Genomic DNA, 12,318 nt, shown 5'->3' with positions numbered 1-12,318 from the left:
CATTATGTGCCTAATGAGTAAAATGCACCTATATACATCCAATTGCCTCCATTTAGAGCACATCATTATGAAATTAAACCATAAACTATTCAAATGCTTCCTAACTATCATGGACTTCCAAGTGAAGAACCTTACAAGCATTTGGATGAGTTTCTTAAAGTATGTTCCATCGTAAAATATACGGACATGCCGGAAGAGGTCTTAAGACTCAAATTTTTTTCATTCACCTTAAAAGACAAGGCAAAGTATTGGTTTAACAATCTTAAGCCTTTTTCAATCACTTCTTGGGCAGAAATGCAACAAGAGTTCTTGAAGAAGTACTATCCGGTTTCAAAGACCAATGCCATGAGAACCTCAATTCGAGAATTTTCACATGGGGATGGAGAAACGTTTCATGATGCATAGGAACGCTTCAATGAGTTTCTTAGGAAGTGTCCACATCATGACATGCCCAAATGGCAATTAGTTCAATATTTCTTTGAGAGCTTATCGGACAATTATAAGGGCATGGTTGATGCTTCTATGGGTGGCTCATACATTGATAGGCATGAGGATGACGTGTGGCGTCTTTATGAGAGCATGAGTGAAAATTCTTTGTATAGAACATTATTATCCAAGAATGGTAGAAATTCACAAGGTAGGAAGAGTGTTGGCTTACATCAAGTTGACCATTCGAATGAAATAGCTGCTGAAATGAAGTCTTTATCTCAAAGGTTTGATCAATTTTTGATTAACCAAAACTCGGCGAACCAAGTATCTTCCTTCCCTAACCATTCTCATCGTGCATTAAATGAAACATGTATGACTTGTTCTAGTGTTCTTCATTCTACTTCTCATTGTCCTCACGGACAAGTGCAAAATGAACCTAATGAACAAGTCAATGCAGCTTTTTTGAACCAAGGGAACAATCCTTATGGTACTTATTATAATCCAAGTTGGAGGAATTATCCGAATTTCTCTTGGAAAAACCAAGGAGAGGGCTCAAACCCTTCCCAAGGCGGTTTTCAAGGGAAGTACATTCCACTACAACTTCAAAACTAAGGATCCCAAGGTTATAGACCTTATCAATCATAAGTGAATCAATTTGCTAATTCTCATTTTCCCAACCAATCTTATTCCCAAGGAAATACTAGAAGTCCCGCTTTTGAAGAAAAAGTTTTAAATGCTTTGGGCACTTTAGAGGCTAACACACAATTGCTTCATTCTCACTCTCAATCTATTGCGAAGCTAGAAACCCAAGTAGGGCAAATAGCAAGCATTCTCAATGCAAGAGAGAATGGAAAGATGTCTATTAATGCCCCACCTAAGCAACAATGTGTTGTGAAAACTACCTTGCGGAGTGGTATGATTGTGGACAATCAAGTTGAAATGTCCAATGAAGAGAGTGAACTGGTGCAACCTCAAGTTGTCACCCGTCCCATTTCACATCCCATTCCTCCTTCATTGCATATACATGATCTTGTGAATGAGAAAGTCTTGAAAAATGTGTTTGAAAAAGAAGTTTTGAAAAATGATGTTGAAAAAGTTTTGTTGAAAAATGATTTGAAACAAAATGATTTAAAAACTTCTTGTGTTGAAGGGAGTTCAAAAGAAAATTCTGAAAAAGTTTTTGAACCAAAAGTTCCATTTCCGGATGCTCTAAAAGGATCCATTTCAAAAGACAAGCAAAAGACAAAAACTAATGAAATCATAGAAATGTTTAGGCAAGTAAAAGTCAATCTTCCACTATTGGATGAAATCAAGCAAATTCCGGCTTATGCCAAATTCTTGAAAGACTTGTGCACCCAAAAGCGGAAGAACAAGAGCCAAACACCAAGAAAAGTGGTTTTGACCGAGCAAGTAAGCTCAATTTTACAACATAACTCTTTGCCAAAGTTTAAGGACCCTGGTTCACCCACTACATCATGTATCATTGGTGATCATATCATTAATTGGGCGCTTCTTGACTTAGGAGCAAGTGTTAACCTTCTTCCATACTCGGTTTATGTCAAATTGGGCCTAGGTGAATTAAAACCGATGTCGGTAGTTTTGCAACTTGCCGACAGATCCATTAAGAAGCCTAGGGGTATAATTGAGGATATATTGATAAAGATTGACAAATTCTTTTTTCCCGTTGATTTCGTTGTCATTGACACAGAACCGGTCCCCAATCCTAAGAGCCAAATTCCCGTTATCCTTGGCCGTCCTTTCTTGGCAACCGCTAATGCCAACATCAATTATAGGACGGGGATAATGAAGATCTCATTTGGCCACATGAAGGTGAAGTTGAATATCTTTAATCCCACACCCAATTCATTTGACAAATATGAAGGAGAGGTTAATGTTGTAGATAAATGTCATGATCTTCAATGTCAAGGAAGTGAGCTTTTGTATAAGACCAAAACTTCCAAAGGATCATCTTCAACCTTGCATTCTCAAAGTGTTATTTTAAATTCTTGCTTTGAAAGGGCATGGAAGCCCAAAGGTTGTGATTGCATAGATAAAGGATCAAAAGTTTCTTTTGAGCTTAATCCAACAAGTTCTTCAAAGAACCATTTGTTGGGTGGAGTTCAAAGCATCTATCACCCTAACAAGGAGGGGATGCATTACAGGATCTTTGATCCGGGCTAAAAGAGCCCAATGTCTTGCTAGAGATGTTAAAGACTAGCAAAAACATTTCGTAGGGTGTCAAAACCCTATTCCTCCCTCATTTCTATCTTAAATTTCATTTCTTGCGAAGTTTAGATACTTGTTTTTGGTTTTCATATGCATTGAAAGGAACTTTGGTGAGGATTGTATAAGCTTTCATGTCATTATTGAGCATTCTGCATAGTTCGATCAATCTCAAACCTGAGTTCGATTGATCAAACTCCATTCTGCATCCAACACTTAGAAAATTTTTTGACCTGTAGAAACCTGCATCCAAATCACCTCTCTGTCCCATCGTTCGAACTTATTCTTAGATCGATCAAGAGACCTTCGATCGATCCAACTTCAAAGTTCGATCAATCTCATGATTCAACACTTAGAAAATTTTTGAGCCTGCAAAAACCTGCAAATTTTTGCTCTCTGTCTGATCGATCGAACTCTTGTTCCGATCGATCTCAGTTCTCCATTTCATTATTTTGACTTTATTTTGACTTTTCAAATTTCAAAAATCCAAAAATATTTTTATTTTTGTTTTATTTTCATTTCATTTCATTTTATTTTATTTCTCAAAAATATTTCAAAAAAACAAAAAGATTTTATTTTATTTTATTTATTTTTCAAAAAAAAAAAATGAAAAAAAAAAAACAAAAATCCAAAAATATTTTATTCTATTTTATTTTATTTTAGAATTTTTAATTTTAATTCTAATTTTTAATTTTAGTTTTGCATTTTTCAAAAATTTTAAAAATCCAAAAATACTTTAAGGAGAGTTCATCAAAGTTCGATCGATCTCAGTTGAAGTTCGATCGATCGAACTTTGTTGGGAATGTTTTTAAAATAGACCTGGAGGGTCTCAAGATCAATCATTTAGATCGATCCAACCCTCCAAACCCTTGCTTCCCTCATCGCCGCCGCATCCATTCTCCATCTTCCTCATCTTCGGCGAGATCCAAGCTACACTCTCTTCCTCATCTTGGATTTCACTTCCTTCGTTCCTTCTCCACTTCTCTCCCTTCAATTTGAGGTAAAATCCAAGATCTCATCTATGATTTAAGTTTCGATATGATGATTACATGCTTTATATGTTACATTCATGCTTTATATATGATTGAATCTCCATTTTTGAAGCATCGAAGCACTGAGTTTGCATGTTTATACGTATATGTATATGCTTCGTATATATATATATATATATGTGTTTGATCTATTTTTGGGAGGATGGGCCATGATTAGGTGATGATATTTGTTGATGTGTTGTGCTGATGGGCCCATAAACACGTTCTTGTGGGCACTGTGCTTCCAAAGTCACAGATCTGTGACTGTTTATGTTCATCGCACAGTTCGATAGATCGAACTTGTATCTCAGATCGATCTTGAGAGATCGATCAAACTCATGTCTCAGATCGATCGAAGTTATGAGATCGAACTCACTTATTTTTGATCGATCCAACTTTTGTGATCGATCTCACTTCTTTTTCTGATCGATCAAACTTCACAGATCTCACACACACACCTCATTCTTCATACCTTATGTTCATGCTATCTCATATATGCCGAATGCCTGTGATATTCCACATTGGATGCATTTCATACTTACATTGTTTAGCATGTTTCATATCCTATCGCTTGCATAGATTCATGTCATATATGTTTTGTCTATCCTATTTGACATGCATGTTTCTATATTGTGCTTAAAATTTCTTATTTTGGCACTAACTCCCATTGCAAGTTTTTCTTTTTCTTTTCACAGGCCATGGTTAAAGGGAAGACTGTTGCCAACAGGTAACACGGGCCTCAGTGCCATATCAGACCACAGACAGAGGAGGCAGCAGAGCCCTCCCATACACAACAGTAGCCAGCACAGGCTACCCTACCTCATTCACCATCTCACGAGGCTGAGGCAGAGGCTGATCATATTCCATCCACCTCTACAGCTCTGTCTGCATTTACACCATCACTATTTCCACCATGTCCTGGAGTTGAGCATTTACTCGTACCATCTCCATCACGCCAGCCAGCTCAGCCAGCTCAGGAGCGTGATAGACCCGTGCCTAGATATGGGCATATAGCGATCGACCATGAGTCAGTGTTTGACACGGCCTTTTTCTCCAGATCGGCGCTGACCCGATCAGCTTACCATGATATCATTCAGAGGGGCCTGGCAGCTATTCTTGCCCCAGTCACAGAGCCAGTCTACCCGCGGCTGGTACGATTTTTCTACCAGAACCTCCAACCATCCCCGCGTACCACAGCAGAGCTGGTCACTTCTGTAGATGGCCATCAGATCACTATCACAGTGGACTCACTAGCCCGCTCTTGCCACTGCCCACACCGATGTCCTCCAGAGCTTCAGGAGATATATCCGAGGCTATACAGGCCTTCTTATGCCGACATGACAGTATTTCTTACAGGTCACCATGCCGCTGGAGAGACCTTCACCACCTGGATATTCCTTCCAAACGACCTATGGTTTTTTGATTTCGTACTCTTCCGGAACATCTATATGGCAGGACATAAGATTTAGAGGAGAGGAGATTATTTGACAGCCCTCTACGCCTTCTACACTAGGCACTGGGTGTCCATTCCTGCACTCATCTAGAGCGTGATGAGGAAGCTATTTGATGAGTATATTAGCAAGGAGACGCCCGGACGGGCTAAGTCTATACCATTCGGCCACCTGATCACCCAGATTTTGATTGACCAGCGCTACCCTATTCAACCTCGGGAGCACCCTGAGAGAGGTTCCTGTCACTTTCTGAAGAAGGACTGGACCAAGAGCTACAACGCCATTATTACTAGACTGTAGGACCACACAGTAGTGGCTACAGAGGAGCTAGAGGCTGAGGAGGAGGCACAGGCAGTAGCTCAAGCAGCAGCAGCATATCCTGCAGCGGACGACGCACTAGTCGATCCAGCTGCCGAGCATATAGTTATTGATTTAGAGCGCCCTACAGATGACGCAGAGCAGCACTCTCTAGCTGGGTCGCCCATTCATGACTAGGAGCAGACTCGGGGGTTTTCTTCTAATTCATCTATACCTGAGGCTCTAGATCTAACCCCTGGCTATGGAGTACGCCTGCAGACTCTTGAGGATGCTGTTGTTGCCCTATGAGCTGATCTTACAGCCCACAAAGCTGATTTTGCTGCCTTCCGCACGGATGTCGTGACTATGTTATGAGATCTATCCAAAGATATCCGCGGAGCTTGACCTGCTCGTCCTACCTTATTATCCTGAGTTTCCAGTTCCTTCTATCTTTTGATCCCTCTCTGATCTCTATTTTTGTCACTGTACAGTACTATTATTTTTACAGCCGGTCTGTCGGCTTTGATATTTCTGTAGTACCTGCACTTTATCTATTTTATATATCTGTTTTTGCTATGGATGTCATATAATTATATTCTCATATCTGTACGTTTAACTCCATCAGGTGCATCACAGTGACTTCAGTGAGAGAGTTCTACCCGATTTTCAGGACTACCCTTATACCTCTCTCATCTATTTTATCTGTTTATCCCATTTACACTTGCATGTCCACTGTGCACTAATTATCTCATTTTGTTATCTGATGAGTTTATCTAAGTGCCAATTTTCAGGACCACAGTTCATCCCAAGTCTGGGGGGGCCATGCCACCCACTTTGGATACTTCAGTCCCGATTATTCTTGCTTATTTGCACTGGTATACTCTTTCCCTTGTTCTCTTGCACATTGAGGACATTGTGCCATTTACATTTAGAGGGAATGGGGCTTTACAGTGTTAGTTTTAAATTCAAAATTTTGAGCATGACTTGTGTATTTGAGGGATATTTCTATGATTGGTCCATATCTAGCTATGATTTTGATCTTTTGAAGATTATATTGCTTAAAATTTAAAAATTGATTGACTTGAGAGTCCAATACTCCTTGTATGCCTTCTGGAAGCCATTTATGAGCAAATTTTTTGAAAGATTGATATCTTGCTTATACTTGTGGTCCACATCATCATAATTTTGTGATTGTTTTAAGATTCATTCTAGGATTCTACACTAGTACAGGCGCACACTAGCATTCATTTGTGGGTACATGCTTTGTTGATTATTGAATTGGTTATATCCCAATTGAGCTAGTAGTGCATTGAAAGCTTTCATTCTTGATAAAGGTGGATAACAACCCCTTTTCACTAAGTAGCCGGGATTCTAGTCTCATCAAGCACTGAACTTCTCGTGCCGAAAAGTGGAGGGCCCAAACTCTAGGTTAATAATTGAATTTGATTGTTCAAAAAAAAAAAAAAAAAAAAAAAAAAAAAAAAGTTGCAAAAGCAATAAAAAGTGAGGACTTCTCCCAAAAGGTGAGAAATGGGAAATGATTAGATGGTTGTTGTCTTGATTTGTAGCCTAGTTAATTTGAGCTTGTAAGTCCGTAGGGGTATTTGAATGCCTAATACCCTAAACCCATCTAGTTTGGGAGTCATTGACCTAACGCTCGACCACATTGCACCATGCTTCCATCTTTGATCATATTAAAAAAAAAAAAAAAAAAAAAAAATTCGAGTGAAAAGAATAAGTGCACCTAGATGAATGAAGCTTTAATAAAAGGTCCACTTTTTATCTTGATGATCGGTACTAGATTTGTGTGCTAGTTTGAAGGTAAGGATGTGATTAATTCTTTAGTTGGCTAAGATAGCAACACACTTGATGCCGGTCCACTCAAAAAGGATTCTAGAGTTGTTTTGATTTGTATGATCATTTTCTTGATGTGTGGAGGACCATACTTGCTTGCTTGATGTTGAGATTTTGGGAGATTGCTCGGAAATGTTTGAAACATTGCATACTTGAGGTAGTTTTCTCCCAATGCTTGTTTGTAATATTGGTACCTCTTTTGACAGAATGAGCTTAATATTTGTGGGTACCATTTCTGGAAACCCTCATGAGACTTCACTCGTTCACCAGGGGTAACCTAGGGGTTTGAAAGGCTTATTGCATATGCTAAGTGCAATCATGTTCCCTACGAAAGTAGCATTATTCATTTATTATTATTATTATTTTTTTAGATTCATACTTGTATAGTTGTTCATTTCATTCCTTTACTTTTTAGTTCATTGTTAGGGACTAGCAATATTTAAGTTTAGGGGTGTGATAAGCGCTGAAAAGTAAGTATTTAAACCCCTTAAGCTTAGGCATTCTAGTACCTTTATCTATCTTACTTTACCATTTTAGATTGATTTCATATTATTTCCATTTTCAGACACTTATCCTGAAAATAAGCTAACTCAGCCAAATAAGAGGTTAATTGAAGCAATTCTGGGATTAAACAAAGAAAGGAGCAAAGTGGAGAAAGAAAGAAGCAAATGAAGCCAAAGGTGTGAATCAGCAAAGTTCGATTGATCCAACTTCAAGGTTCGATTGATCGAACACTGATCGATCTCAGTACTTCAAGACAGATCCAAGCCTTGACCCAAAGTAAAAAGTCCAAAGTTTGATCGATCCAACACCACCCTTCAATCGATCGAACACTTTTGTCCTTATCCAAATGATTGATCCTATCCACAGTTGTACCACCCACTAACCACTTTTATCCTTTTCCCAAAAATGTCTCCCAAAATATCTCAGATTTGTCTTTTCCCAAAAAGCTCAACCAGTTGGATCGGTCCAGCATCAGTTCAATAGATTTCAGCCAGTTCGATCGATCTAAGTCCAAGGTTCGATCGATCGAATTTCCTCCAATGCGAAAAAGTTAAAAAGCCAGCTTGTTCAATCCGTCCTCTATCCAATCATTAGAGAATATTCTTTGTACGACCCCAGCTCATTTTGTGTGTCGCTTGACCTACCTATAAAAGGAATATGATGCACTTTTTGAAAAAGATGATTTTTAGCATTTGGTAGATACAATTTTAGAGGCTATTCTTAGTGTAGAAGAAAAGAGGAGGAGGCTAGAGATATCATTGGAGTTCTTCATCAACAAGGAGCAGATTTCTTTCACGGAGTTAGCCCTTGAGGGTTGGAGCAACATTACCATGAGTGACTAGACATCCTCTTGGGGCTAGAGTTAGCCCCAAGCATGCTTTATATATCTTAATTTTGTGTATTATTGAGGGATTACTGTTGTAATTAATGTTTTGATACTTTGATATATATAGATCTTGTTTATTCAATGATTTATGTTGTTTAATGCTTCCAATTAATCATTTTTGAGTTTAGTTTCTCATCTGATAGTATCGTCTTGAGTGCTCAGAAATGATTTCTGAGACTCTTTCGTGTGGATTGACAACTTCCTTTGAGGACCGAGTTATTTCCACATTTTCACTTTTCGGACACTATTCACTTTTTGTCATTTTCCCTGTTTCGTCCTTTTCCCTATTATGTCTTTTCCCCGTTTGTCACCTTGTTGGCAAAACCTCACTTTTTGTGCTCGGACTTAGTTTTTGACTTCACGTGCCTTCATTCTAAGTGGTTTCCACGAAATACGGATTTTTACTTTTGCAAGAAAGTACTCTAGTTGCTCCCGGTGTCCATAGGGGCATGGATGCATAGTTTTTTGGAATTATTTTCTTTTCTTGGGGTATTTTTCATAAATATGTTCTGAAGATATTTTATTTTAGGGGTTTTTAAGAAAATATTTTTGGAAGATATTTTCATTCTGGGGCATTAGTGCAGTTTTCATTTTGTGGAGGGGCCATTGTGCAATTAACGAAAGTTAATGCTAAAATACCTCGTCTGGAGTCTGGATCCTCGTACAGGATTCATTTTTACATTTCCTTAAGTCGTGTACTCTTAGAATTCCGTTCTGGTCGTTTTTCTCCAGTTCAGAGTTTTTGACCCCGGTTGCCGCCAAGCTTGTTCGGGGCATATCTCTTTGCTCGAAACTCAGTTTTTGACACCGTTTCTTCCATTGTTCTTGTTTTCTAATTTTGAATCTTTTTCATTCATAGAGTTTCACCGTTTGAGCGCGTTTGCTCAAATTCCACTTTTCCGGACCCGGCGGGGCACTTTCGAGGCACTTTTTGAGATTTCTGATCATCTTCCTTCCCCTCTTGGCCGGCAGCCATGGGAGCTCCTTTGGCTGCCACCTTTTCTTCTTCTCCTCCACTTGATTTCCTAAGTGAAAAGTCTTTGGCCTTCACATTTATTGATTCCCTCGTTGTGCTCTATCTTTCACCCTTATTAGAACCCATTTCTGACCAAATTTTGAGTTCGGGCTTGAAGTCAAGTTGTGATTTTCATGGGGCTTCTTAGGGATTCTTGTTCATTGTGTTATCCCCGACAAAACCCTTCGGTATCGTCAGATTTGGAGCACTTTTATTTCGGTGGGCCTTTGAGGTTTTCATCTCAAATTGAGGTAGGGGTGTTATAATTTATTTTCTTGTTATATAGCATACTTGTGATACATATACAACTTTTTTTACTTGCTTTGATATCAAATCTAGGTATTTTATTTAATTATTTTCTTGTATGAGATTTGTTTTCCCGGTTGCTCATAACTTGGTTTAAACATGTCGCATAATAGAATATTATCCCTTGACACGATCATTAACATATATTAAATTGAGAGCTTTTGGATAAGTAATGAAGTTTTTATTTAATATTTATCTTAAGTGAATGATTAATTTATGTGGCCTTAACTATCTCGAAATTAATGTGTGTTAGCATATTATATTAGGCCCTAGTATGCTTTTTAACATAGGTGAATTTGAGAGTAATCGGACGTGTTCGGCTCGCGGAAAAGCGCTAGTTCCACTTTCCAGGTGAGTGGAAAGTAGGAGTGGATGTTGGGCATGCCAAGAACTACTATCGTTCCAAAGTGGATATCCGAACAACTATTCAGTAGGAAATTGTAGGGATCAGGCGATTGAATGAAGGACTGGAATTGCCACCTTCAAGGGTTCTTTTTGCCTTGAAAAAGGACTTTTGGACTAAACTATGGCTAGTGGAAAGGAAAACGGTATTGAAAGTGCTGGAAAGTAGGAATAATAAGTGCAGGACTTGAATTAAACATATTGAAGGTGCATTACATGAATTTAAAGATACATGAATGTAAAGTTATTGAAGTGCTGTTTTGCTGTGTGATTTGAACAGGGTTTGCAAACTAGCTCTAAGTGTTCTATTTATAGAGCTCCATGCATGCATTAACTAGGTGTGGCAACTTCAGCAGCTTCCACGTGGAATGGTTCCGGACTGCCACATGTCCCATGATTCCTCAGCAGTTGTAACTTCTTCCATCTTATCCATCTTCTATTGTAGACTTCAACCACGTCCTCTCTAGTCTTTAATGAATTTGCGTCATGGGTAGTTTCAGAATGAATTCCCACGTGTTTTCTTTGTGATTTGGCAAGTGTCCCATGATTTTGTTCTTCTTCCTCATGCCGTCAACTCCTTTCCTTTCCTTCAGAACTTCCCTTGGTTAGTGGTAGTTTCCTTATAGGTTTCCACCACTTTCAACCGATATATTCCTATTTTGCCAAGTGTCCCATAACTTCTAGTAGTCTTTCACTTCTGTTAGAACCCTCCTTAGTATAATTTCTATATACATCATGCATGTATATAGAAATTATTCATATACCCACGTTCCCTTGGCTTTAGGTAACCTCTTCTGGTTGGACTTTCCATTCTGGTCTTTGTATCATGATGCCATGGCGCCTTTCTTTCAGCAATTTCTTCATCATGGGTAATATATATGTAAATATATATATATATATATCCATGAATACATCATTCCCCACGTCTACTGACCATGATCTCCATATTTTAGTAACCTTCCTTAATCAGACTTTCCCTTCTTGCTTGATGGCGTCGTGGTCCCTAAATTTCAGTAACTTTTTCATCGTGGAAAATATTCCATTCATGGCGTCGTGGTCTCTTCTTTCAGCGATTTCCCTTTCATGAGTTATATCTGATATATAAATATATATACATAAATATATATACATAAATATATATATATATATATATATATATATATATATCCATATATACAGATATTCCCCACGTCCCTTTTCTTTTGTAAACCACATTTCCATGATTTTAGCAACTTCTACCTTGAGAATTTTCTTCTAGGTTTAGAGTTCATGGGCCATGACCTCCTAGATTTTAGGACTGTTTCATTGTGGGATTATATCCAACCCACTTCATTTCCTTTCATAGACCACGCCTCCTTGATTTTAGCTTTTCCCTTCAGCTTTGCCTCATTTAGAACCCATGGCGCCATGGATTCGTTCCTCACAACAGTTACTTCATCGTGGGCCAAATCTGATAAATATATATATTTGCATATATATATATATATATATATATATATATATATTTATAGAAATTAAACTCCCACGTCTCCTCCCTTTTAGTAACATTGTTTGACTTGGCTAAATGAAGTCTCCTAAAAATAAGGAGAGAATCAACCCCACGTTCTCCTTCTTTTTGGCTAAACCAACTTTGGTCTTACCATATTTGGTAAGATAACAATCCCTTAAAAGAATTGATCCACAGTAGTAAGTACCATAGTAAGCTCAGTAGAACTCACCATATGTAGTAAAACTCATTCCATACAGGAAGATGTGGGCCCTTATTTTAAAGATGGCAAGTCCTAATAGGACTCACCTCTTTCCTTTAAAGATAGAAAACCCCACATGGTAGGATTATATTGGCCCACTTGTTTTTTATTTCAATTACTACGTAATATTACATAGCTTCCAATAATAATTTTTTAGAGTTGCGATTCAGCG

General features: G+C 38.2%; 1 pseudogene; it reads right to left on the bottom strand.

The window, feature by feature from the left end:
• Positions 1-350: 350 nt before the first annotated feature.
• On the bottom strand, positions 351-449 carry LOC132305788 (small nucleolar RNA R71; annotated as a pseudogene).
• Positions 450-12,318: the final 11,869 nt, after the last annotated feature.

The sequence above is a fragment of the Cornus florida genome, unplaced genomic scaffold (genome assembly GCF_030987335.1).
Source record: "Cornus florida cultivar Cherokee Brave unplaced genomic scaffold, ASM3098733v1 CherokeeBrave_3.0.0_Hap2_Chr04, whole genome shotgun sequence".
Taxonomy (NCBI): domain Eukaryota; kingdom Viridiplantae; phylum Streptophyta; class Magnoliopsida; order Cornales; family Cornaceae; genus Cornus; species Cornus florida.
The sequence above is the reverse complement of the archived record's forward strand: the minus strand, read 5'-3'. Positions and strand labels throughout refer to the sequence as shown.